Source organism: Echinops telfairi, unplaced genomic scaffold (genome assembly GCF_000313985.2).
Source record: "Echinops telfairi isolate 266 unplaced genomic scaffold, ASM31398v2 ScPeMD7_18;HRSCAF=68, whole genome shotgun sequence".
Classification (NCBI taxonomy): Eukaryota; Metazoa; Chordata; class Mammalia; order Afrosoricida; family Tenrecidae; genus Echinops; species Echinops telfairi.
The window spans coordinates 98,610,208-98,616,177 of record NW_022103915.1 but is presented as its reverse complement, the minus strand read 5'-3'; the positions used below and the strand labels follow the sequence as shown (position 1 = coordinate 98,616,177).

General features: G+C 42.3%; 1 long non-coding RNA gene and 1 pseudogene across 1 annotated transcript in view; both read right to left on the bottom strand.

Moving 5' to 3' along the window:
• Positions 1-5,716, bottom strand: part of LOC123521415 — an 8,043-nt gene extending 2,327 nt beyond the window's left edge. Inside the window, exons 1-3 of the long non-coding RNA XR_006679859.1 lie at positions 5,623-5,716; positions 4,158-4,258; positions 303-424 (exon numbers count right to left, since the gene is read on the bottom strand). This is a non-coding gene — a long non-coding RNA (uncharacterized LOC123521415). The remainder of the gene's footprint in view (positions 1-302; positions 425-4,157; positions 4,259-5,622) is intronic.
• On the bottom strand, positions 2,968-4,138 carry LOC101653706 (annotated as a pseudogene).
• Positions 5,717-5,970: the final 254 nt, after the last annotated feature.

Sequence of the window (5,970 nt, the reverse complement as noted above, 5' to 3'; positions counted from 1 at the left end):
TGGGCTGGGATGCTTCCTTAATGTACCCTTTATATAAAGGTCTCTTTTATATAAATGGTACATTACCTTTATATAAAAGTCTCTCTTACGTACATGAGTTTCTGTGGATTTGTTTCTGTAGTTTACCCAAACTAACACAATGAACATGGAACATCTTTCCATGTATTTTACTCTTCTTTAGTCTTTTCTAGTAGTGCGGGACAATCTTTACGGTATAATTCCTTCACATCCCTGTTAGATATGTTCCTATGTATTTTATTCTCTGAAGTGCTGTTGTAAGTCAAACTGCTTCCCTCACTCACCTTTCAGATGTTCCACTGCTGGCATACAGACCCGACCCACAGACACTTCCTTGGAAGAAGTTTGGTCAAGGTGCTCCTTAGAAGCAAGGATGGCAAGACTTCTTCTCATATCAGAGCAGTCCCTGGAATAGGACATCATGCTTGGTAAAATGGAGGGGCAACAACAAAAGAGGAAGGCCTTTGACAAGATGACTGACACAATGGCTACAATGGGCTCAAACCAAGAACAATTTTAAGGATGGTGCCAAGAGCACCTAACAAATCAACATAGGGTTTCCAAGGCTTTATAAATCTTAAGGGATACAGGCAGCTTCATCTTTCCCTGAGAAGTGATGGGTGGGTTTGAATGTTGGGTCGTTAATAATCCAGTGCCTACTCGACAAAGCCACCAGAAGACCAGAGCTCCTCTAAATATACTTACATGCATTAAAAATTTAAGTAGATATTGATCCTAGAGTTAAGGGAGCAAACTAGAAATTGCAGATACATATGATATTCACTGCGTACCTCACCAGACACTTCTGACTCTCTGAAGTTTCTTGTTTAGGAATGTTGGCTTTATAAACCCATATTAGAGTCAAATGACTTTGTGAAAGTCAGCCTCCAAGGTCCCCAGTGACTGTTGGCTCCTGGTATTTATACCTTTTGATAATCTGTTCCCACACCAATAAATCCACAGGACAAAAGAATGTTATGGCAAGATCATAAAGGACTCTGTGGCTTCTGCATTGTTCTCTTGGATTGCTGTTCAGGGAGAAGCCAGCGGCTATATCATGAGGTCACTTCTAGCAGACCTGGAGGTGGCCTACATTGGGAGGAATGGAGTCAGTACTGCTGGGTAAGCACTTGAACGGTATCTCAAAGATTAGCAGTTCAAACCCAACAGGTGCTCTACAGGAGAAGGTTGAGGCTCTCTGCTCCAGTTAAAAGAGAAACCCTTGATAGGGTTGCTAAGCATTAGAACTGAAGGCAGTGGGTTTTGGGAACAAACCACACTGATGACACTTGGGTAAGTCACAAGGTATACAGATCAAAACCATCAGCCACTCCAAAAGAGAAAGCTATCTGCTCCTATTAAGATTTATATCCTTGGGAACCCTATAGAGTCACTATGAGTCAGAATCGTTTGAGTTTTAACCAACCATGACCAATTTGTTAGTCATTTGGATGAGTCAGCCTGGAAGTGGATCAGATACTGGTGCCCCAAACAATTTCTCTTCTTTTTAACAATCATTTTATTGGGGGCTCTTACAGCTCTCATAACATTCCATACATCAATTGTATCAAGCATATTTGTACCTATGTTGCCATATGTACATCATTTTCTAAACATTTACTTTATACTTGAGCCCTTGGTATCAGCTCCTCTTCCCCCCATGACCCCTTGATAAAATTATAATTATTATTGTTTTCATATCTTACACCAACTGCTGTCTCCCTTCACCCACATTTCTGTTGTTCATCCCGCCAACCAATTTCTGGACTGAAACCTCTTAAGAAGGTCTCAAACCAGAAACTTCTAGCTAAGCTGTTCCCAAATTCCTGACCCAACAAACTTGAGACAAGGTAATAAATATTTACTGGCTTTAATCTATTAAAGTTTGGGTAACTTGTTACACAGCAATAAATTATATATATCATTTATAAATATATAAATGATATACTTTGCTTCCTTGAAGTATAGGAAAAATGACACATCATAGGAAATAATACTCCTTTTTTTACATAGTGAATTCAGAATAACTTCACAAAATGAAATGGTTATTATTATAATCACTCAAATTTAATTTTTAAGAGTCATTATAAAAAAAAAGCTACAAGCCTAGTTGGAATGTTTCCACACCCCAGAAAGGGAGCTTACACTAATAAAGAACCACTGCCTGAGCAAAAATGTAACTTTTATCAATGTGACATTTATCAACTATTGAATGCTTCCTTTCTTTGAAAAAATTATTTATTTAAATGATGTGATATGAAATAAAAAATAAAAGTTTCTTACCTTTTTAGAGATATTCTATGACTATCATAACATCTTTATAAATAAATGTATCCCCCTCAATGAAAGGACAGTATAAGCATTGTTTTCCTTGCGCTTTCTTTTATATATATTAGAGATCACTCCATATCAGGAGAGCTAAAGGTATAAATATAGAAGCACCAAAATTTATTTACATCAGTTCACAATTGTGGATTTTTAGATTGCTATCAATATTAGAGTATTCCAATGACAAGTTTCTATTACTGTATACCTGAACTTAAGAGTTCTAAATCCAAGCAGTAAAGTCTCCCACCAAGGGCTTATAACAAAGACTATTACTTTAAGGACACTTTGCCCCACTAGTTTTTCCTCTAATAAAATATATGCAATGGCGGGAAAATCCCAGTTGAATTCAATTTTTTCTGAAGACCCCTCTCATAGAAGCACCATTTTTAAACCTTAAAGCAATTGTACACTGAATGATATAAATCAAGAATTTGACTAATAGGTATGAAGTCTGCTGTAGATAGGACTATCAACTAAGAAAGCACACTACGTATACTACTTAGTCTTTGGACAGAATCTACTTCAATGGTAAATTCAACAGATACCAATACTTGGCACAGAAAAATAAACTCGTACCTAGGAATATTACAGTATGCTAAAATTAATGATTGGACTATTACTATTTGTATGACATTTTAAAAAGCAGTCACTCCTGACTTACTGAATGTTAAGTGAAAAAACGGCATTCTGTGAAACTGCAGTAACCTCTGGCTCCAGGAGTCATTCCAGAGATGGCGCCCTGGGGCTTGCAGCCAAGGGCTGCAGGTCTGGAGCACTGCCAGCCTGCAGCAGAGCTTGCTGGTCTTTGCAATGTGACTTCTGCACTTGGATTTAGGCCATTTTTCCCCCTCGCGGGACAGCTTTATTTCACACAGACTAAGCCATGAACCCAGGCTCCAGCAGCTCGGGCTCTTTCCCACTGGTCCCCACAAAGGGGGCCTCTTTGGGGGGCAGGCTGACACTTCAGCTGTACCCAGATGCCTTTCTCCTTGGCCTCCTCCTTCTGGTCATTCTCCTTCACACGCTTCAGGAAGCTGCACCAGCTCTTCGAGTGCTGAATGTGCTCAATAAGCACATTCTCCAAGATCTTGCTTGTTCACAGTGCCAATGGCATGCTGGGTCACATTGTAAATACGTCTGGTTTTCCCCTGGTGACATTAGTGCGTCATTCCTTTCTGAACAGTGTCCATGCCCTTGATTGTCCACAATGTCACCTTTCTTGTAGATCTGCATATATGTGGCTAGCGGAACAAAGTCATGCTCCCTGAAGGGTTTGGAGAACAGTTAGCGGGTGCCCATCCTCTTTCCCTTGTTCGTCATTTTGGGCAGGTCACTGCAAGATGGCATTTCCGGCCGAAAGGCTAGGCCATTTTCTACAAACTAGCAGAGCTGACTGGGTCAGGATTTACAGCCAGCAGGGAACGCCATGCAGGGTATGCGAGATTTTTTTTACTATTGCCCTAAATGCAACATGTCAGCTAATGAGGCAGTGAGAAGTAGTGTACATTCTAAGATGTTCCTAGTTATATTTATTTATTCATCACTTGATTCCCATTGAGCTAATGACATGTCTCTTTTTGCCTTTATGTAATAAAAATTAATGGTAGAACAGATGATCAAGTTTTTATTTTCTTTTTATACACTGCTTTCGTTGAGGAAATAAAAGATTTGGCTTAAACATCAATAATTTATAGTCACTTTTGTTACTAAGTTACCTTCTACTGAAGGTAACAGTTTCTTGTTCTACTTCTAGCTGGCTACTTTCAAACTGCAAGAATTTTATTTGGACTGGTTAACCCATTGTTACTTACTTGCCAAGTCCTGAGTTCAGAATTCTTTTGTTCTTTCTGAGATGAAGAAAATATAAAAGCACCTAAAGGTCAAGGAAAATGTTCTTCTTATGAGGTGAAAGCTGAAAATACAAAGAAAGTGCAAGTGATGATAGAGCCCCTACTGGTGTGAGGTGCAATTAGTGTGCAAAATGGAAATGAACTAAGCTTAAAACACAACACAAAAACACTATCTCAAAATATTCAGACAGAACCATCATAAAGCAGTTACTGTTTTTTATGGAAATGATGCACATATTTATACGATTTTGGAGACGTCAAAACTGGAAGCATTCTCTCCCTGTTCCTTTTAGAGAATCTGATGAGGCTATCGGCCCTCTTCTCTCCACAAAAATGGAACCATGTGCATGAAATTCCCAAACCTGTATACTCTCTAGCTTAAGATCTATGTGTTCGGGCATACTGCCACTCCCCTATAAGGAGAGAGGACCCATATTCCACTTCTTTCCTTTGTCTCACATCATCTTTATTTTCCTAGATGAGATAAAAACAGACAAAACCGACAGGAAGAGCTTATTGAGCAGCACTTCGTTACAAGAAAGTCTCATCTCTGCAAATTATCTGGCCAGCAGAGCACATAATCTACCAGAAGCAATTATCTGTACAATGAACCATTTCAACTGGACTCAACTAAATTCGTGCTACATTTTTAAGAGGCTTCACCAATTAAGAAACCGAATTAACATGTAAGAACTTTCCTTAGAATTTGGCAAACCGATCGAATGTGGGGCTATACCATCCAAAAATAAAGGGGAAAACCCATAAAAACTCCACAAGAACCAAATACAAATGCTCGATGGTATTGCGACAGTATATAACCCCCCCACACCTTTCACTAATTCTGTAAGAATGTGTCCAAAAGCCATTTCTCAAGCTCACGCTATAAAAACCCAACTGTACACCATCGGGCAATTATCAGGACACACAAGGACAAAGCTGCTATCGGGCATCAGAAAAGTTTGGGAGGTGAACGTGGACACCGGTAACTACAGTAGAGGTCAAGGAGCATGCCCACGCGACACGTACTCCGCCCCGAGGAGTCGGTCTTCTGAGGCCAAATCTCAAGGTCAACGAGTCAAACGCTGGGCCGCGACAGGCCGCGACTGGTAGCGGAGGCTCCGCAACGGAGTGGCGACTAAGCCGTAAAGTGAGGGCTTTAATACATCAAAAGGGCAAAGCTATCACAGAAAAGGAGTCGGTGCATCCGAGGGGGCCCAATCCCCAGAGAAGAGGGCCGATACACAAAGGGCGTCAGGGGAAGGAGCGGCGCGCGAGGAGAAAGCGGGGTGCGCGGCACTGGCGGAAGGCGGGGGGCCGCCCCGGGCGACCGAGGACGGAAGCCGGCCGCTGAGGCCCGCCGGACCGGACCCCGGCGCGCCACATCCCCACCGCCTGCTCGTCCCCCTCGCGAGCCTTCTCGCCTTACCCCCACACTCCTCAGGCGCGGAACTCGGCGGGCCCGCCCGCGGCCCCGAGGCCGCGCTCCGCGGCGCACCTCACTCCGCCATCTTCGCTCCTTCTCCAGCCCGCCGACCCGGCGGCGAGCCCGTTCAGCAAGCTCCGCCCCTCCCGCGGCCCCAGCATTCTGATTGGATGCTGGCTTTTCCCGCCTCCCTCTTTCCGTCGTACATTGGTGGACACGTACGTCAATCAATAGAACTTACCTTGCGGTTTCCATCTTCTTTACTGTCAGCTGCCTGGCTTTAGGGTTGAGGTAATAGAGAAAAATGCTTTCCTACGTCATTTATGAGGAATGTAAAATTATTTCCACCTA